The sequence below is a fragment of the Protopterus annectens genome, chromosome 10.part0, assembly GCF_019279795.1.
Source record: "Protopterus annectens isolate FY-2018-M chromosome 10.part0, PAN1.0, whole genome shotgun sequence".
NCBI lineage: Eukaryota > Metazoa > Chordata > Ceratodontiformes > Protopteridae > Protopterus > Protopterus annectens.
In genome coordinates this window covers 1,412,116,325-1,412,139,290 of record NC_056744.1, presented here as the reverse complement: position 1 = coordinate 1,412,139,290, position 22,966 = coordinate 1,412,116,325, and positions in this window count along the sequence as shown.

The following is a 22,966-nucleotide window of genomic DNA, read 5'->3' as shown; positions in this document are numbered from 1 at the left end:
CCTCTGAGGCCCACCTGCATATCAATGTTCTGGAGCTGAGAGCTGTGCTGTTAGTGCTGCAGGCCTTCCATTCAGCTCTCCCTTATGGGACAATTGCAATTCAATCAGACAATATGTCAGTGGACTGGTATATCAACAAGCAAGGAGGAACCAAGTCCTATCCCCTATGTTGAGAAGCCATGAGAATTTGGCAGGGGGCGATAGCTTCCAACTGCTTTCTAATAGCAACACATATCCCAGGGGAGCTCCAACGTGATTGCTGACAAACTGAGCAAATGCATCCTCATGCCTCACGAGTGGTCCCTCAACCCTGAGGTGGCATCAGCAATCTTCAGCCACTGGGGCCAGCCCTGCTGGGATCTTTTTGCCTCCCCATCAAACACCAAGTGCAGCAGCTATATTGCCCTACTTCCCTAGGAGGGAGAGTCACTGAGGGATGCTCTGATCCATGATTGGCCCATGGGACTTCTTTATGCTTATCCTCCAATCCCTCTGATCCCACAATTTCTAAAGAAAGCTCTTTGGTTGAGATGCAAGGTGATTCTCATAGCCCCATTCTGGCCTCGACAAGTTTGGTTCCCCTTCCTTCGGCCTAACCTAATATGCCTGCTGTGGATTCTGGACCTTCTACCAGATCTGTTTACTTACCCCCAAGGGTTGAGTCACCGAAATCTGTCCAATCTAAAGCTGACAGCTTGGTTTCTCCACTTCCACTAGTAGCCAGGCAAGCTAATGTCTCTTTGCCTGTTTGAACCATCATTCTGGCCTCTCATAAACCATCCACTAGAAGACTGCATCAGGATAAATGGAAAAGGTTCTCCATCTGGTCCAAGGATAACATGCTAGACCCGTATTTGGCTCCAGTTACTGCAGTGCTTCAATACTTGGCTAAGGTTTTTGATAATGGAGCCTCTGCCTCTACCGTACATCTAGTGGCAATTTCCAATTCCCACAATGGTATAGATGGTACCCCTCTTATCTCTCTATGCATTTACAAATCTTTCCTCAAGGGGACTTCTCATATCAGGCCTCCTGTCAGACAGCCCGTGGAACCATGGAACCTCACTCTAGTCCTTCAGTCTTTGACTCAGAAACCTTTTGAACCTGCTGTGAAGTGTGACCTAAAGTTTTTGTCTTAGAAATCCTTGATCTTGGTAGCCATCATGTCTGCCAGAAGAGTCTCAGAGTTGCAGGCATTGTGTATCAAGAGGCCCTATCTGGTCTTTCATAAAGACAGAGTGTCACTTCGGATGAATCCATCCTTTCTCCCCAAAGTTGTTTCTGAATTCTCCATAAACCAGACCATTGACCTACCAGTGTTCTTTCTCTTTTTTGCCAATAGAGGAGAGTACTGCCTTCACTCTTTAGACGTACATAGACAATCGATATCTAGACAGGACCAAACCTATCCGTAAATCTGAACAGCTTTCATCTCCTTTTCTGGGCCCAGAATGGGAGACGCTGTTTCCAAGGTTACATTATCAAGGTGGCTAAGGGACTGCATATGTTTCACCTATTCCCTCCATAATGAAGCCATGCCAAAAGTGAAAGCCCATTCCACTAGATCTATGGCAACTTCTATAGCGTTCCACTCCAGGGCCTTCATGGATGACATCTGCGCAGCAGCTACTTGGGCTGAGCTTCATACCTTTATCAATCATTACAAATTGGACCTGGTCTCCAGAGGGAGAGCTGCCTTCGGCTCAATGGTACTCAGGAATATTCTTCCATAAGGGCTGCCCATGGACCTCAAGGTAGCTTGGGATTCTGTCCCATCAGTGTTGAATGGAAAGAAGATTAACAACATCAGATAAAGAAGTTATGTCTTACCATAACGTTCCATCTCCAAACAAATGCAATAAATAAATAAATAAATAAATCTGTGTTGCTCATCTTCTTTCATTCATCACTTCCCACCCTCCTTCCCCCTCCAAAGGCTCCTGGGGGATGCTTTGGGTCTAAGTGGTGCCCTAGGGTAGTTGCACAGAAGTTGCCTTGGCTTTACTTCCTTTTCTCTAGCAAACTCGATCTGAGGTAACAGGGAGAAGGGCATTCTGGGCAGAAACTTAGCTTGAGAGTTTTTTTGGCTGGCGCGAACTTGGTAAACCGAGGGCTTGGAACCAAACCCATCAGTGATGAATGAAAGAAGATGAACAACAGAGATGGAACGTTATGGTAAGACATAACTTCTTTTTTCCTTATGATATTAGTTAGGACAGGTTGAGGTCAAAAGAGTTGTTAGTTTCCACATTAGGTGGAAGAGACGATGTGGTGGAATTGTTCCCTGTAACTAAGGGGGATGGTGTTTACAAATTAGGTGTTGATTTGTGAGGCAATACACATGCTTTGGTTATTGGTTGTTGGTTCTGGGATTGTGGCTTTACCTGGGTGGAGGAACGAGTTAATTGCCTACCAGAACGTTTTGGGATTATCTACTTGAGTAGGAAATTGGATAGTTTGGGAGAAACCATGTAGAATTATGAAGGTGGAGGGGTCATCACCAGTGCAAGTGTTCCAGTCTAAGTTGAAGTCGCCTGTGATAATGGTTTCCTAGGTGTAGATTGAGGCTGTCCAGGCTTTGAGTTCCTCAATGGCAGTGGGAGTATTGCTGGGAGGTATGTACATGGCTGTTTGGTAATATTTTTCTTTGGGTTGATTCTAAGCCATGTTACTAGGACTTCAAAGTTGTTATCATAAGGGTATTTGATGGGTAGGTAGTCTATGCTTAGGTTATCTTTGTAGAAGACTGCAACCCTGCCTCCCTTCTTCCTGATACTGTCTAACCTGTGTACGCAATAACCATGTGGGAGTATGTCTGGGTCTCTTATGTGGGGTTTTAGCAAAGTTTCTGTTGCTATAAGAATGTCTGGTGAGTATTGTGCAATGACTGCATGAAAGTCTGTGATTTTGTTAACTAGGTTTATGTTAAGAATGAGAAGGTCTGAAGTTTTAATGTGAGGAAGAGGTGGAATGGTAGGGATGATGGTGTGTTGTGCAGTATGTGGCCTGGGATTGGGGTGTATTAGATCACTACAGAGAATCTGTGATAAAATGCATTTATTTATTTATTTGTTTATTTATTTATTTGACTTTTGTTAACCAGGATAGTCCACTGGACCAGAAGAACCCATTTTCAGTGGAGGCCTGGGGAGAAAAACTCCATGATACAAAAAAATAGCAATTTAGAATTGCAAATAAGATAAAAATAGCAATTTGTTTGTAAAATAATTTACAATCAATAGCACAGGAGTAGAAGTACAAGTTTTAAACATCGCAATTATCATAAGTTACAATTTTATACAATCAGTATAAGAAGTTGCATGGCATATTTGTTAAGAAGAGTTTTAAGAGTTACATACATGTTTGTATGACAGTTTGGACAGTATGTGAAGGTGTTTGCTGAAATGGTTAGTGGTATTGCTGACAACTACATGTTTGAAGTGGACGTATGCAATAGGGGTGTGATTGTAGAGTTGGGAGGAGATGGCAAGGTAGGAGATTGAGGAGTGGACACTTAATATAACATAGTGTGGGGCTATGGACATGTATCTGTAGGTGAGTGCAGGATGTTAGACTGTATGCGGATAGCAGAAGGGTATAGAGTGTGGGTAGAAGAAAGAGCATGGTATGTATTCTTTGTTTTGGAGGGTTAGGTTAGCTTGATGGTGTTATAAAGAAGATGTAAAGGAAGAGGGGTGTTGGTGTAGTAGAGTGATTAAGGACAGTTGCACTGAGTTGTGTGAGGGGAGGGAGGAGTGTTACCAATAGTGTATTGGTTAATTGAGGTGTGACTGGTGGACAGAGGGTGATTGCTGATTGTGATATGTTAGGGGGAGTGGTTAGTGCTTGTATAAGTCTAGGTGATCCAGGGGTGGGTTGGAATGGGGGTAGGGTAGGGGAGCTGATTGAGCCCAAGCATAGCGAGGATGAACGGAGTGGGCTGGCCCCCTTCAAAGATGAGTGCAAAGAAAAACAATCAGTATGAGAAGTGGAAACCTTGAAGCTGTAAGGTAAGTGAAAGCAGGAGAAATCAAGGAAGAGGTAGACAGAAAGTTAGGAGTGTAAACAGTTGCAGAAACACTACTTTTATGGCCTTTGTGTGTAAGTAAATCAACAAAGGAAGGCAAATCTATTTGGGGACAAAATACACCAAGTAACTGGTACTAGCCTTACTTTACAGGAATTCCAATGGGGAGGCAGATTTATTTGGGACAAGATACAGCAAGTATAATGTTAGTTGTGCCACCTAGTGGCGAGAGATGAAGCTATAGTTGTCTGGGGTGAGGAAGAGCCTTTTCAGATGTGCACATTGGCTAAAACAATGTTTAAAAAATAACAAGTAAAAGTACCAAATTTGCTATTAAAAAGAATTGTAAGCATCCAGTCACAATGTTTAAAAAATAAGTATTAAAGGACCAAATTTGCTAATAATAAGAATTGTAAACATCCAGTCACCTATGCAGACTTTTCTGGTGGGTATCCTTATTAAAAATGTGTTATTCTTGGCTTGAAATAACTGTAGGAAGAAACTGGACCATAGTAGTGGTTTTATTTGGCAATGTTGCAGTTGCTGGGAGGGGGGGTCCTGAGCTGCGATGGTAAAGGCAGACCAAGTGTGCTATGCAGACTTTTCTGGTGAGTATCCTTATTAAATGTGTTATTCTTTGCTTGAAATAACTGTAGGAAGAAACTGGATCATAGCAATGATTTTATTTGTGAATGTTGCAATTGCTGGGGGGGCAAGCTGTGATGCTAAAGGCAGACCAAGTGTGTTGCTGGTGTGCACACTGAAAAGGGGCTGAGGAGAGATTTCTTACCATGAGCAAGCCAAAATAACTATTTAAAAATACACAGAAAACTACATAGTAGTGTAGAATGTGATAGCCCTAGGGAAGATAGTTGACAGAGGAGTTTTTGGTGAGATACTAGATTAAAAGCTTTAGAGAGATCAAGGAATACAGAGTAAACAAGTTTGCCATTGACTCTGGTTTTGTTAATTGTATCTGTGAAGGTTAACAAGGCTGTAATAATGCTATGTGTGGGTCTAAAACCACGCTGTGTGTGGGGGTCAGGAGCTTTTCCTGAATGAAGTGTTCAAGTTGTTTATGAATGTACTTTTCAAGACGTTTTGACAAAGGAAATAATATGGCAATAGGTCTGAAATTGGTTATATCAGATGAGGTTCCTCCTTTATGAAGGGGATGCTTAAGATTTTTTTCCATAGAGAAGGAACGTATGATTCCTCAATAGATCTGTTAATTAGGACAGACACAGGACAAGCTATGGAACTGGCAGCTAGCTTGAGGTATTCTGCTGGGAGATTATCTGTTAAAGGTGAACAGGGTTTAACTTTAAGGAGTAGGTAGTTCATGTAGGAGGTCTGGATGGGTTGTAGAGTGAAACAGGGGGTGTTTTCTGTCTGAGGAGAGTGCATGTCAGGATTTTTAGCTGGGAAATCTTTAGTAAGAGCTTTAATACTTTCTATAAAATGTATGTTAAATTGGGCAGCTATTTCAGAAGGAGTGTTATTTGGGGCAGGATTAGAAATGGTAGATGTTCCAGGATGGAGTAGATTATTATAAAACCAGAATTTTTTAAGGATTGGAACATTAATTTAGTAAGGGTTTACTATAGTAGATTTGCTTGTCTGCGTTAATCTGTCTTTTAGTATGGTTTTGTAATTCTTTAACATGTTGTAGGTTTTGGAGAGATCTGTGTTTTAACCGTTTTTTCCAGGCCCTATCCCTTTCATGCGTTAGATGCCTGGTATGAGTCGATAACCAAGGAGTACAGTTATTTTTTACTCATTTTGTTTTACTTTTATTGAGTGTTTTACGAAAAGTGAATTAAATTTATGTACGACTTCATTGAGTGGAATATTTATTTAAAGTACCTTAGGATTATATTAAATGTATCAAGGTTAAAATTAGTGCTGTTACAGAAAGTTCTAAGTAAGTGAATGTTTGACATGATGGGTACTGAACCTGTTTGCATCTACAAGGAGGTGGTCACTGAGGGGATCACAGAGGGTTCCGCTGGAGACATACTTAGTGGAATCAGACACCAATGTCCATTTAAGAATTGAGCCACAGTTTTTGGGGTAGCTATAAGTATTACTAAGTTATAAATACAAGACTTTCTCCCTGAAACACTCTCCTTTCTGCTAACAAAATCAACAACAAAAAAAGAAGGTTGAATATGGCTTTCAAATCCTGAGTTATTGTCTCAGTCGCAGCTAAACGCAAGACTTTCTCTCTGAAACACCCTCCTTTCTGCTTACAAAATCAAAAAAAAAAGCTTGAATACTGCTCACACTTCTTAAGTACTTAACTCAGTCATGCAGGTACAGTTTCAGCAGAGATCTCAGACTGTACTGCTGTGATGTTGTTTAGGACCATTGGATTATTCACTTAAGGCTTATAGTGTATTGCTGTTCTATTTGTTATTGTCTGTTATGCTATAACAGTAGTGAGAGTGCAGTGTCCTATCACAGACTTCATGCTTACAACCTTAAACAACATTTATTACATGACTGTAAAAATGTAGCAGATTCAATCAGCGCCCCCCACCAATACTATGAACCAGCATCCACCCCCTCAGTTCTTCAAGTGAAGAGCATAACAAAGGGGAAAAAAACACTTCACTGTAATAAGCCAATCGCAATGATTGGATTATTACAGTTAGAGCTACAGGTCCCCAGCTCATCCATTAAAGTGAAAACAAAAAGTGGATGTTCCTTCTACTGATACACCATCCATGTGGCCAAATACATGGCATGCCCCCCTCCTGCCTGCCCCAGCCATTTAGGTCCCATTTCTGTGCCCTGCCATTACCTTCTTTCAACTTATTTTATTAAAAAACTGTCCTCTTTTAAACTGTAGCAAACATGTGAAATGAGAATGCTGAATCTGTGTCTCTCACTGTGTTTAACTAAACTACTCAGGAGTCACCCTGCTTGGCGTTAATAAGCCACACTGCCTCTAAAGTGCACATGTCCACAATAGGAGAAAGGCATGCAGGTGGCCATTGCTAAAATGACTGCAAGATATTCCCAGACCTGGATGTCACCCTTGGCATCAATCAGCAGAAGTGCAGCTCAGAGATGCAGACACAGATGGCCACAGTGCACACTGGTCAGAGAGACTGAGTGTGCTGTTTGGCCTCTGTGAGGAAGTACAATCACTGCTGGGATTGTGGAAAATCTTGTAACACATGCAGAGTGACATTTCATATAGGGACCTAGGGCAGATATGCCTGCTGAAAGCATTAGTAGCTATGACTCCATGTATTTGTACATCCACGAGGACACCAGTAAATGCCCACCATTGCCATAACAGGTACTAGATGCATGGTACCCTGTTTCAAGCCAGACATGCACAGTTGACACATACTGTTCCAGGCACTGCATAATGGTCACCTCTGGTATGACTGATCTGTCCACAGGTATGGGCACTGTCATGGTTATGACTGACACTTTTCTGGCTCCAATGCAGGGACACCCAACTAGATGTGGGTGAGGAAGTGTAACCACTGCAGGGATTGTGGGATTTCTAGCAATACATGTAGAGTGACATTGTGTATAGGAGCCTAGGGCAGACATACCTGCTGAAGGCATTAGGTCCATGTCTGTATATATTTGGTACATCCATAAGGACATCAGTAAGTGCCCATTGTGGTGATACTAGGTGCTAGATGCATGGTGCCATTCTGGGTCCCAGAGTACCAAACCAGGTGGGGCTCCTATACATGGTCCAAAAGTACTATGATATCCATTGAACATGACACCTCTACTCCTGATGCCACCAGGCCAGATAGTCTGCTTAACCAGTGTTTACAGCATGGAAGCTCCACTCAAATACTGGAGGATGTGATCCATGAATCCCCCAAAATTGTTTGCAGAGCCACCTTCCATAATCCTTATATTTATGGTAATATTATTGCCCCTTGTTAATATGCTGCTCCCCCTGTGGATATGACAATGACTATGGCCTACAGCCCTCTGTCCTGTGTGGGTATTGTAATATCTGATGCATAGTGTAGCCATTCATTTCCCTGTAATATACTGTCCATGTGTGTTAATGCATGCATCAATTTTATTCTGTATTGTCCATGTCTTGGCCCAGAATTGTGAACCAGATGCCACATCTTTGCTAGTGCCACTACTTATTGCACTTGTCATGGTCTTGCGTGGGTATAACTGCAGCCTGTTCCTCTGACAACTCCTCACTTGTCCCCTCCTCTGCTGCTGTCATAGATCTGTTTGGTGGTACTATGATGCTCACCGACTGTAACTACGTATTGTATAGAATGGTGCATACAACGAATGTCTTACTACAGGTATCTGGTACATACAGCAGAGTACCCTCAAATGTATCCAAGCAGCAGAAATGAGCCTTTGTAAGTCTACACCACACCCACTGAGCAGTGCTCTATGTCTGTGACACTGTTGTGTAGTAAACACTCTCTTGTGCACGTCTGAATTGCTCTACCATATTTGAGGTCACCATTTGCATATATGATGAGTCCCACTAGCATGATGACACTCATCTACATTAACACTATGCAGTCCCATCTCTGTGAGTCATGGCTTATCACACTGTTTCATGTAACGCTGTGCACTAACTGTGTGTGGAGACCCCCACGTCTTTCCCTGGTAATCTGAACCCCATTATATACAAGCTTCTCAGAAAGTCAGAAATTCTAGATATAAAACAAATCATGCAGAGAAGTGGATGGTACTGTGTCATACTCCAGCCTAAGCAAAAAATGGAGGAAAGACCAGAATCAGACCACAGATGACTTTCTTTTTGGATGTTGAGCCATTATAAATTCCACTAAGTAAGTCTAGAAAACCCCATGGGAAGCCAAATGCATTAAAAAATCCAAAGAACTCTATTCAATTTTTTTTTGTGAACTGTCAGTTATCTGTGCATTTTTGAGCTGCAGTTTTTTTTCTTTGAAATCATACACAGGATATCTTATCTAACACTTAATTTGACCAATCCATTTTACAACATTCGGTAATAATTCAGCACTATATATTTTGGACACATGCACAAATTCCGAATTATTTGTAAGATGTTATTCATTCCAGTTGCTTCTCTTCATGTATTAACACAAATTAATTTGTAAGTTAATCTCTCTTCCATTCCTTTACAAAACTTTTCCCTCTCATATTTCACTTACGTCTTTTCCCATATTATCCACTTCTCTCCTCTACCTACTGTATCCCTGTTCTTTAATATTTTACCCAGCTCTTATTACTCACACTCCCTATTATGTGTCTTAGTAATTGCCCTCTTTTCTGCCTCATTATTACTAATATCCCATTTTCCACCTTTTAGCAATGTTTTTTCAACTACCCTGCCATTAGAAACATTTCCACTCTTTTATTCACTCCTTCATGTCCCCTACCCTTCATCTGTTACAAATAAGTATTGTAACCATCCTTGCTTAACCTCTTTGTTGTACAACTTGCTCCATAATGCTTTCATTTCCTGCCATTCTTTCTGCTCTGTCTTACATCCCCAACACATACGAATATACCTTCAATGCTCTTGGATTTTACAGTGACCCTCATCCAGTTGGGGCCCTATACCAGTGATGTAATAACTTCATATGCTGATCTCTCACTGGCCCTCACACCTTTGAGTTCTTCATCATCTCTCATTCTTCTGCCCTGTTCTGGTCACTTGGTCATACTGTATTTTCCTTTATCCAGCTCTCCCTGAACTTAATAAAGCCAAGTTCTTCCTGCTCTTCTCTTGCATTCCTCTATATTTGCCCCAATACCCCTTTCTACCTCTTCTCGTTTCTTTTTACATTTACCCTCCTGATTACTCCCCTATATGTCAATCAGTCGCCCGCTTTTAACCCAGAAGCCTCCTTCACCCGCTCAGTGATTATGTATCACTCTCACTTACTTTCTTCTTCTATCTTGTTCTAGATACGTCATTGATTTCCATCCCATTCCCTCAGTGCCTTCCTAAATATATAACACCACAGCTCACTAATCACATCACTAACGTCCCTCAGTGCCTTTCTAAATATATAACACTACAGCTCACTAATCACATCACTAACGTCCCTCAGTGCCTTCCTAAATATATAACACTACAGCTCACTAATCACATCACTAACGTCCCTCAGTGCCTTCCTAAATATATAACACCACAGCTCACTAATCACATCACTAATGTCCCTCAGTACCTTCCTAAATATATAACACTACAGCTCACTAATCACATCACTAATGTCCCTCAGTACCTTCCTAAATATATAACACTACAGCTCACTAATCACATCACTAATGTCCCTCAGTACCTTCCTAAATATATAACACTACAGCTCACTAATCACATCACTAACATCCCTCAGTACCTTCCTAAATATATAACACCACAGCTCACTAATCACATCACTAATGTCCCTCAGTACCTTCCTAAATATATAACACCACAGCTCACTAATCACATCACTAATGTCCCTCAGTACCTTCCTAAATATATAACACTACAGCTCACTAATCACATCACTAACGTCCCTCAGGGCCTTCCTAAATATATAACACTACAGCTCACTAATCACATCACTAACATCCCTCAGTACCTTCCTAAATATATAACACTACAGCTCACTAATCACATCACTAACGTCCCTCAGTACCTTCCTAAATATATAACACCACAGCTCACTAATCACATCACTAATGTCCCTCAGTACCTTCCTAAATATATAACACCACAGCTCACTAATCACATCACTAATGTCCCTCAGTACCTTCCTAAATATATAACACTACAGCTCACTAATCACATCACTAACATCCCTCAGTACCTTCCTAAATATATAACACTACAGCTCACTAATCACATCACTAACATCCCTCAGTACCTTCCTAAATATATAACACTACAGCTCACTAATCACATCACTAACATCCCTCAGTACCTTCCTAAATATATAACACTACAGCTCACTAATCACATCACTAATGTCCCTCAGTACCTTCCTAAATATATAACACTACAGCTCACTAATCACATCACTAATGTCCCTCAGTACCTTCCTAAATATATAACACTACAGCTCACTAATCACATCACTAATGTCCCTCAGTACCTTCCTAAATATATAACACTACAGCTCACTAATCACATCACTAACATCCCTCAGTACCTTCCTAAATATATAACACTACAGCTCACTAATCACATCACTAACATCCCTCAGTACCTTCCTAAATATATAACACTACAGCTCACTAATCACATCACTAACATCCCTCAGTACCTTCCTAAATATATAACACTACAGCTCACTAATCACATCACTAACATCCCTCAGTACCTTCCTAAATATATAACACTACAGCTCACTAATCACATCACTAACATCCCTCAGTACCTTCCTAAATATATAACACTACAGCTCACTAATCACATCACTAATGTCCCTCAGTACCTTCCTAAATATATAACACTACAGCTCACTAATCACATCACTAACATCCCTCAGTACCTTCCTAAATATATAACACTACAGCTCACTAATCACATCACTAACATCCCTCAGTACCTTCCTAAATATATAACACTACAGCTCACTAATCACATCACTAACATCCCTCAGTACCTTCCTAAATATATAACACTACAGCTCACTAATCACATCACTAACATCCCTCAGTACCTTCCTAAATATATAACACTACAGCTCACTAATCACATCACTAATGTCCCTCAGTACCTTCCTAAATATATAACACTACAGCTCACTAATCACATCACTAACATCCCTCAGTACCTTCCTAAATATATAACACTACAGCTCACTAATCACATCACTAATGTCCCTCAGTACCTTCCTAAATATATAACACTACAGCTCACTAATCACATCACTAACATCCCTCAGTACCTTCCTAAATATATAACACTACAGCTCACTAATCACATCACTAACATCCCTCAGTACCTTCCTAAATATATAACACTACAGCTCACTAATCACATCACTAACGTCCCTCAGTGCCTTCCTAAATATATAACACTACAGCTCACTAATCACATCACTAACATCCCTCAGTACCTTCCTAAATATATAACACTACAGCTCACTAATCACATCACTAACATCCCTCAGTACCTTCCTAAATATATAACACTACAGCTCACTAATCACATCACTAACATGCTTCAGTACCTTCCTAAATATATAACACTACAGCTCACTAATCACATCACTAACATGCTTCAGTACCTTCCTAAATATATAACACTACAGCTCACTAATCACATCACTAACATCCCTCGTGCCCCTCTCAGCAGCACTCCCCCTTTCATGAATGGACTAATTTCAACTTCTACTGTTTTCCCTAAATCCTTGACCATCTTATTTTCCCTCTAATTTTCATTGCCCTCCAAATCGTCTTCCTGACCATAAATCACTTTGTCATTGTGCTACATTTGCTACCGCTGTGTTCTCCTTAAACTCAAGCACACCTCATCCCTCACTGCCTTCTAGGCCCCATTCTTTCCTTTCCTTTCTTATCCTATCCTACTTCTTTTTCAGGATCATTAAAACTCTCGTTTGTATTTTTCCATAACCCTACTGCTATTGGTTTAATCTTTACATGCCTCAATATGTAAATCACTTAAGGTAACTACATCACTGTTTCCACTTATATTCTCTCTCACTCAAAGTACTCACCCTACTGAGCCATTTGTCCAGTTCTCCTATTGCATCATTTAATTATTTGCAGTTTTCCTTCTCACTCTGTCCTACTGTTGGATGTGCAGAACAAAAAAGTAACTGGAACCACAAGCAGGGATAAAACAACAGTTGTTTGTTCAAAAAGTATGATGTCCACAAGTTACTTGAAAAGTTGTTTTTTTTAAAAAGTAACAGATGTTGATTCCAAATGTTTAAAATCCACAGTGTACTTAAAAAAGTTGTGTTGCAAGTGCAAAAAACACTTTTACCAAGATAGGGTTCCATCAAGCAAAAATCTTAACAACTCATTGTGTTTATCTTATATAATCAAGATATAATCACGTGATCAAGTCACAAATTAAAACTGCAGTCTCATGATAACATAAAATAAAATATGTGTAAAAAAAAAAAAATATATATATATATATATATATATATATATATATATATATATATATATATATATATATATAAATTGACAAAAAGAGTTGTGTCTTTCGGCTTTTCCCGGTTAGGGGTCGCCACAGCAGAACTCTGGTCCGCTAATGATTGGCAGTAGATTTTTACGTGCCGAGTTGCTGGCCCTGATGCACAACCTTCAACGAAGGTACTCCCATTCACGCATGTCTCCACACAGAAGACGCTCTAGCTGAGAATCGAACAGGACAACGTCTTACTGTGAAGGGACAACGCTACCGCAGCACCACCACTGCAGTACAAAAAGAGTAAAAAAATATAAAGTAAAAAATAATAACTAATAGGGCTACTTATGAAATTTTGATTTTTAACAACAAATAATATGGAAACAAATACAAAAAGTTCAGTGTTTTGAATATGTAAATACTTCAAATGGTAATTGATGGTAACCATGTCATTCAAGTCATGGGGTATGTGTGCCTTAAATCTAAATTCCATTGCAGTTCTATCCTCTCTGTGTACAATTTTAAGTCACCCCTCTGAGTGGTGCACATATAACTTGCAAAATAGCAAATTTAAAGGTATGAGTTAGATCTACATTAAGAGTATATTTGTATAAGGCACTTGTTTGAACACTCCTCCTGATGTCTGACATGTTGATCTATTCTCTCTTTTAATTTTCTCTTTGCATTGTCTATGTAATATGTCACACCCAATATGTCACACTTGGTGCAGTTTGCTCTGTATATTAAGTGTTGTGTGTTACAGTTACCAAATGCTCTTAGTTCAAAACCAATGTCTTTAACTGGATGTCTAACAAACTTGTCAGTATTAATATATTTGCAGAAAGTGCATTCATTACATTTGTGCATTCCTTGCTTACTAATGTAAAAATAAGATGTATTTTGGTTGCTCTTTATAACAAAGAATGTTCTTTAAGTTACTAGCTCTTCTATAACTAACATTTGGTGGATCAGATACAAGGTTGCTTTCACTTTACTGTACCGTTCACACCTAGCATTTCATCTCTCTACTCTCCATCCTTCTCAGTTTCACTGTCTCTCTCCATCTCTCTCTGACCAACTCTGCACTCCACAAGGGTGCTCCAATGCTGTCACCTTCTCCCTGCACAAAATAGGTCATCCATTGCTTCATGGCTTTTTGGCTAAGATCAGCTGTAGTGTGTGTAGTACCATCTTAACAGTCATTTGGTCATTGCTCCTTGGACACCATTCCTCCCCCACTGACTTTTTAAGCTGTCCCCTCCTTTATTATTAATTCCCAGTCCCTACCCCAACCTCATGCTAGTGTTATCTGGTTATAAACCTTCACCTCCTGAACCTTTTAAACTTTACTTCAGTAATACACTATTACATGTATAGCTTGTTCAGACTGGAGTGGCTCCTGTATGCATCTCAATCATACAGTATGATTTTCTAGTGACACAATACTTCTAATAATACAGAGTGATTAACATGCTCATCTACTAACTCTTAACTTAGAATGTAAAATATATTTTTATGACCTCATAGACTAATAGTTACATTGTCCAAAACATATGTCCACTGATCACCCTAAGCAGGCCTGGAGATTACCTCCTCATCTATATTACATCTGTACAATATTCTCATTAATAAAACACATCATACAATATTTTCCCATATATCAGTGTAAAGTAGTTCACCTACCAGCTCCCTGAGAGTACACCCTGGAACACTGAAACAGAAAGTATGTTTGCTAGAGTTAACTTAAGACTGTATCCATAATAATACTTAACTACTCTGCCAGGTTAGGTGAGCCTCTCGAGTGTGGTACGGCAGCAGCCAATCCCCCCCCCCCCTCCCATAGCAGTCTGTCATATCCCCACTTCTAGCCTATCTCTCACTCTATTTTCCATTTTTTTATCCTGCTAGTCCAAATCTATACTGGTTCCTCTCCTCCATCTCCTCATTCCCCTTCAGCCTGGAAATACCTCAGCTGTGGCATACTCTGTAATTCAGGTCTCTGCCCACTAGGTGGCGCCTCTTTACTTGCTGTCTAACTTATATCCTCACCCTCTCCCTTTATATCTTACTAGCTACATCTTCTGTTCTTCACTATAGCTCTTCTCGTACTAGCACACCTTTACTAGATTCCTAGCTCTAGTTAAACCCTGTGTCTTAATAGTTTTACTGTGCCCTAAGGGTCTAATATCTTTATCCACCCCTCTAAGCATCCTATATCTCCCACTGTTAAGCCTCTCACCTCCCTGTTATACTTTCCACCTCTACACTCACCTCTCTTGTCTCTCTTTTCTCACTGATTGTCTTCTTGGATTCAGGACTCCTTGTCTCTTCTTCTCCTCATGACTCCTTGTCCTTTCTTCTCTACATGACTCTCCAGTTAATACCTACCTATTTATTTCCCCCTGAACTCTGTATGCTGTTGGCCTCCTATTGTATCTCTAGTCACTCTGTGCTCTTCATCTGACTTAAACTCCTCCCCCCTATACTGTGCACATACCTTGCCTATCTCACGGGTTCTGCAATTTACCTCCTACACTTATCTCCCCTCCCCTTCCCCTTCCCCCCACAACCTCCCGTACCTTATAAATATACCCCCTCTTTAGCAGACGCCATCTTTTCCACTCTCGCCCAGACCTGGTTGCTGTCCACCTTGCTCAGGCACCCTCACCTGCAGTAAGTTATCCTAACTACAAATTATATATTATGTTACCTGGTTTTGACATCTTTATGTTCTCTTGAATTGAATGTGTGCTTTAATGTTTACCTGGTTGCTTTAAACCTACAATTGCTTGACTTGTTACCAATATGCTTTATTTTTATCTGCTTTAGTTGTTGTACGCTTAAATTGTAGTGTGTTCTCCCATAACCTGGCTGCTTTTAAAGACTGTTAAGATTGCTATATCCTAGCTGCTAGGGTTGCTTTATTCAGTAATATGTGTTACATAGCAGCCTTTACCTGATTGCCTGCATAGTAAACTTAATCACTGCCTAGAACTGTATATTGTTTGAGGTACTTGGTTTTTGTTTAATAATAGCGCATAGTGCTCCATATTGTGATTTCTTTTGCCCACGCTTAATAGGTCTTCCCTTCAGCTTCATCTGTTAACATCATTAATATCTATAACTGCACATAGTGTAAGGTATTTGATTTGATTATAGTAGCATAGTGTGCTCCATAATGTAATTGATACGCACACGTGATCTCCGATCAGCGTTCTGCACATGGTCCTTCCTCAAACGGGCATTTATTTCTTTCTTTAGTATCACCAGTTAAAGGCAGCCTATAATTTATACTACCAACATAATTTCTCTTAATACTTACCAGGAATGCATAATGTGTATGTTTTTACTCTTTAAATAGTTGTAATCTTGGCCACGCTAATTTTTCTATCGGCGTTGTGTGGGAAATCCACTGTCTGGCAATAATAACCTATTTACACTACTATAACGCTTTCTACTCACATCTTTAGTCTTTATTTATAATTCCCGGTCTTTTAACTACACTTTATTGTTAAAATATGTAAAAAGGCTGCGTGTATATCTTATACTTTTATTGCTTTAGCAGAAAGGAACACAGCTGGCATTCTATTATTTTGGCGCTTCACATTTATCTGCCAGCGTTTAACCTATGGGACCTAACAATTTGTGCTATCCTTTACTAGAATCTGCCTGATGTTCTATCACTGTATATTTGCCACATACGCACGCTTATTGTTTTTCATTAAGTTTGCATATAGTAAGATCACTATATAAATATTTTACCTGTGTTGCATACTATGTCTTTCCTGCTGGGTTTTGATATACTAATAATGTCTATTTAAAGGTTAGCCTGTGTTGTCTAGCTATTATATTGCTTCCCTCATGACCTGTTTCTCTCTCTCTCTCTCTATACATTGCAGCTCTGAGTTCCTAGTTCTAACCCTGACTGCCTGAAACTGCCCTGCCTTGATACACATGGTATCACTTTCAGTGTAAAGTAGTTCACCTACCAGCTTCCTGAGAGTACACCCTGGAACACTGAAACAGAAAGTATGTTTGCTAGAGTTAACTTAAGACTGTATCCATAATAATACTTAACTACTCTGCCAGGTTAGGTGAGCCTCTCGAGTGTGGCACGGCAGCAGCCAATCCCCCTCCCATAGCAGTCTGTCATATCCCCACTTCTAGCCTATCTCTCACTCTATTTTCCATTTTTATCCTGCTAGTCCAAATCTATACTGGTTCCTCTCCTCCATCTCCTCATTCCCCTTCAGCCTGGAAATACCTCAGCTGTGGCATACTCTGTAATTCAGGTCTCTGCCCACTAGGTGGCGCCTCTTTACTTGCTGTCTAACTTATATCCTCACCCTCTCCTTTATATCTTACTAGCTACACCTTCTGTTCTTCACTATAGCTCTTCTCGTACTAGCACACCTTTACTAGATTCCTAGCTCTAGTTAAACCCTGTGTCTTAATAGTTTTACTGTGCCCTAAGGGTCTAATATCTTTATCCACCCTCTAAGCATCCTATATCTCCCACTGTTAAGCCTCTCACCTCCCTGTTATACTTTCCACCTCTACACTCACCTCTCTTGTCTCTCTTTTCTCACTGATTGTCTTCTTGGATTCAGGACTCCTTGTCTTTCCCGCTCCGTCGCCTCAATGGCTCACTCCGCTCCCCTACCCTGCCCCCAAATCCCACCTGCCCCTAGTGCCTCTAGCTATATCCCTCTTGTTACCACTCCCACTTCCTCCCTACACCAATCACACACAACCCCCTAAACACACCCCCTATCAGCCTATCATCCAATTGTAACCACACCTACAGCTAACCTATAATATTACACTTCATTTCTAACTCTCACCCCTAGCACTACTCCTACTGCTTTTTACTCTACTCTACACTGCAATACTCTCTTTATCCACTACACAATAAACATACAACATAGATAACACAACCATAACACTTAACGCCAAGTTACTTACAGTCATGCCTTTAAATCCCCCATCCATCTCTATTTTACTATTACTATCTATTAAACTATCATATCTTTATTACCTTACCCAACCTCCTACTTCTTTCCATTCACAACTTTATCATACAACCTACCACCTAAACTCCCCTCTCTCACCCTTTCACTCTCCTATTTCTCCCCACCTATACCCAATAACACAACTTCTAACATTCTCTTTCAAAGTTTTCCCCTCTAAGGAACCCTATCCCCATAGTACCTAATGACCCTCTGATCACCAGTACAGATCCTAATCATTTCTTTACTCTACTCAATCACCTTTTTAACCCAATCTTTCATCTCATCACCAGCCTTTTATCTGGTGACATCCATCCCAACCCTGGCCCCTCCACCTCTTCCTCCTCACACAGGCCAATATATTTTACTTCTCTAAACTCACAAAGTATTGTCAACAAAGTCCCTACCCTCCATGCATGGCTCATGTATAACAAACCTGACATACTATCTATTTCAGAAACATGGTTAAAACCATCTATAAAAGATTCTGAAATTACTCCACCTAGCTACTCAATCATTCAAAAGACAGGACCCAGAAAAAGGTGCATGAGTTGCTCTCCTATATTCTTCTTCCTTGCTAGTTACCCCTATGATAAACCTACTCCTAAATTTAATAATGCTGAAGTACTCCTCACTCTCCTACAAGTCAACAAGCACAAATACATCTGTTTAGCATCCCTTTACATTCCCCAGGGATAATATTTCCACACTTGAAAACATCCTCTCATGGCTCTCTAACAATATCAGCAATGAAACCATAATCTTAGGGGACGTAAATATCAACTGGGCCTCCATCCAGTCTTCAAACAACCCTCTTAATATCAACCTATTTAAGTTTTCCCAACTAATCAATACTATTACACACCCATCACCAAACCCCTCTTGTGGCACCATCCTTGACTGGATTCTAGTGTCACATCCCCACTATTTCTCTGACAGTGGTACTCTTCCCGACCCTCTTAGTGATCACTTGCCAATTTTCACTGCCTCCCTTGCATCTCTTATCACCCATAATATCATCACTACCGCAATGACAAAAATTTTAACCCATCAACCTTCATATATTCTCTAAAAGCAGTAAATTGGAACATTCTAAAGACACTACCTTTAGAAGACGAGTTGCTCACTTTAACCTTACCTTCTTAGAAATACTTGATTACCAAGCCCCTATAAGAACAAAAGAATAAAACAAACTCTGCCCCTGGTTAACCAAAACCACACTATCTACCATGCACCTTAGAAACAAAGCCTGGAGACTCTATCTGAGAAATAAGACCCCAGAACAACATATTGCTTACAAAACCCTTCAAATAAAGTAAAAAGCTCATAATCTCCGACAGACAAAATACTTCTTTACACTCCAAAACAACAATAAAACTAACCCACAAAATTCTGGAAGGGGATCTCCACCCTCCTAAACCCCAGTAAACCACACACCCCAACTCCAGACCCAAATAGCCCAGACCTAGATCTAGCTACACAGTTCAACTCATTTTTCATCGATTCTATTAGCAAACTTACATCCTCCTTCACACACCCTCCTCTTCACCTAATACACCCCTAATCTCTCCTGCAAATAACCCTCCCGTCATCACCACTTCCACCACATTCCCATCTTCTCACTGTCGATCTTCCACCTCTTCCACTACTCTAACCCCTCTTCACCCATATCTTCCTCAAGTTCTCTCTCTCCCAACGTTTCTCTATTCTCATTTAAACCTATCCCCACTTCCACCATAAAGAAACTCCTTCAGAAACTAAAGCCATGCACCAACGCTCCAGACAACATTCCCTCTTATTTCCTAAGTATAAAAATTTTTTGGAAAAAACCCCCCAAATATATAACACCACAGTCACTAATCACATCACTAATGTCCCTCAGTACCTTCTAAATTATACACCAAGCTCACAACCATCACTATGTCCTCAGTCCTTCCTAAATATATAACACACAGCTCACTAATCACATCACTAAGTCCCTCAGTCCTTCCTAAATATATAACACTACAGCTCACTAATCACATCACTAATCCCTCAGTACTTCCTAAATATATAAACACTATCTCCTAATCACATCACTAATGTCCCTCAGTACTCCTCTCCATCTTCATATATAACACCTACATACTAATCAACCTAATGTCCCTCAGACCTTCCTAAATATATAACACAGCCACTAATCACCAAATCTGTACCTCCAAATATATACACTACAGCTCACTAATCCACTATTCCCTCATTTGGTTCTTGCCCCTTTCCTTCCAATTTATCACCGCGAACTCTATTGCAGTAGTTTTACATTCTTACACCTTCAATGAAGAACATTCACATGTAAGTCCCATCAGACCTTCCATAAATATATACACTAAAGCTAGTAACACTCTAACATCCTCATACTATAAGTACCTAGACCACCATTCACAAACCTCATAAAATCACTCCATTAAAATTAAAATTATTTTAAATCAAATACCTCTCACTTTATTTCTACAAATTAATCTTCACATCTTTCACTAATAACTAATCTCCTGAAATACCCTTCCCATTCACACATTCATTTCCCTGTACTTCCACTTCATATTAACCCCTTCCCAATTACAATCTCTCAACTTTAATTCTTAAACTTCCACTTCCAAAATCTTAAATAAGCTGCACCAGTCCAGACAAATTCCTCTTTTCAAGTATCAAGAATCTATCTGTTTAACAACCGCTCACCATGAATGTACAGTACCTCTACTATGGAAGCAAGCCTTCATCACCCCCTCCAAAAAGAGGCAACAATTGCAATATCAATAACTTCCCTATTGCTATCCTCTCCCTATATCTAAAATCCTGGAAAAGTGTATCCAGCTTCAACTCCTACCACACCTCATAGATAACAACCTTTTAACCCCTACACAACAGGATTCAGGCCAAATCATAGCACCATGACAGCCCTCCTGTCCTTTCTTGAGCTTAATAGAGCACGCGACTCCACATTGTTTCCACCTTACTACTAGACCTCTCCAAGGCCTTCGATACTATTTCACATAGCCTGCTCCTATCCAAACTATCAGAACTTAACCTCTCTCCCACCTCCATAAATTGGTTCTCCAGTTATTTATCAAACAGACACCAAGCCGTAATATGGAAAAAGGCCACTTCTCTTTCCTTACTACCCCACTGGAGTTCCCCAAGGATCTATTCTTGGTCCTATACTCTTTAATATATTTATAAATGACTTCCACAAATCCATCCCACTTGCAAACATCATCCAATATGCAGCATTCTACAATTATCTGCTCTGCCACCTCCCTCTTCTCCAAAAACTGACTCAGGAAGCTTTCTCAATTACTGAGCATTGGATGAAAATAAATCACTTGGCACTCAACACCTCCAAAACAAAACTAATGGTATTTACCCCCTCCAAATCTACTTCTTTTGACACAAACTCTTTCTCAATTACCAGCCAAAACAACTCACCCTTGGACTGGTATCTGAAACCAAGCTACTAGGTGTTCTAATTGACAATCAACTTAAATTCAACTCCCATCTACAACTAAATATTAAGAAAACACATCAAAAACTAGGTATGCTCTACCGTCAAAATCAGTATCTTACTAGTTCCTCCAAAACCACTCTCGCTTCCTCCTTTCTCATTCCTCTCTTCTCTACGTGCTCCATTACTGACTAATCTTCAGTCCTCTCTAAAAACCAGCTTTCCTCCTGTTATAACAAAATTGCCACTAATAGCCATAGGTCCTCCACCCACCACTGTTCCTCTCTCCAAAACTAAATTGCTCGAACTACCTAATCATCTTAACTATATACAGCTGACTTTAGCTCATGTTATTTTCAACCCTCTCTTTGTCCCTCTCTGTCTTCTGCCTTCAAAATGCACCTTCCAAATAGAGTCTTAAGGTCCAACAATCAAAACCTACTAGAAGTCCATAAACCATCTCACCCCCAGGTAAACACTTATTATCCTCTAACCTTTCCCGCCTCTGGAACTCATCCCACCATCCATCCTACTCACCTCTAATCACTACCTATTCAAAAATCTCTTCATTCATCTTAGGTCCCAATGGGATTGTTCTTGCTCCCACCCTCATAAATATATGTCATCCTACCTCCTGTATGCATTGAGGCTCAACTTTACCTAACAAAGCTTGTTTCCTTCTGAATAATTACACTGTAATGTAATGTTGTGCTCCTTCTCCAACACAACTCTGCTATGTTATCACCTTATTGTCTCAGCTCACGTACATCACATTAATATTCATTTATTGTATTTTTGAATACTTCTTGACTTTTGAACTAAATGTTTTACCCACTACTTGTATAATTTAATAATAGTTAGCTATCTTGTGTATGTAACTCAGTTTTTATGTGCTGGAGCTTTTCTCCCCAGGACTCCATTGAAAACGGGTTCTTTTGGCCCAATGGACTATCCTGGTAAACCAACTGCAAATAAATAAAATAAATAAAATAAATATGAAACAACTTTCAGTCATACATTGGGATGGTACTTCCTTGCACATTTTATCAGAAAGCAATAAAGTCTTACATCAAGCTGTATTTCTGCAACTTTATCTTTTTACCCCTTGTGCCCCTTCACCTCCTCCTTCTCTCATCGTTGACCATTCATTTTATCTTTTTACCCCTTGTGCCCCTCACCTCCTCCTTCTCTCATCGTTGACCATTCATTTTATCTTTTTACCCCTTGTGCCCCTCACCTCCTCCTTCTCTCATCGTTGACCATTCATTTTATCTTTTTACCCCTTGTGCCCCTCACCTCCTCCTTCTCTCATCGTTGACCATTAATTTTATATATTTTTAATT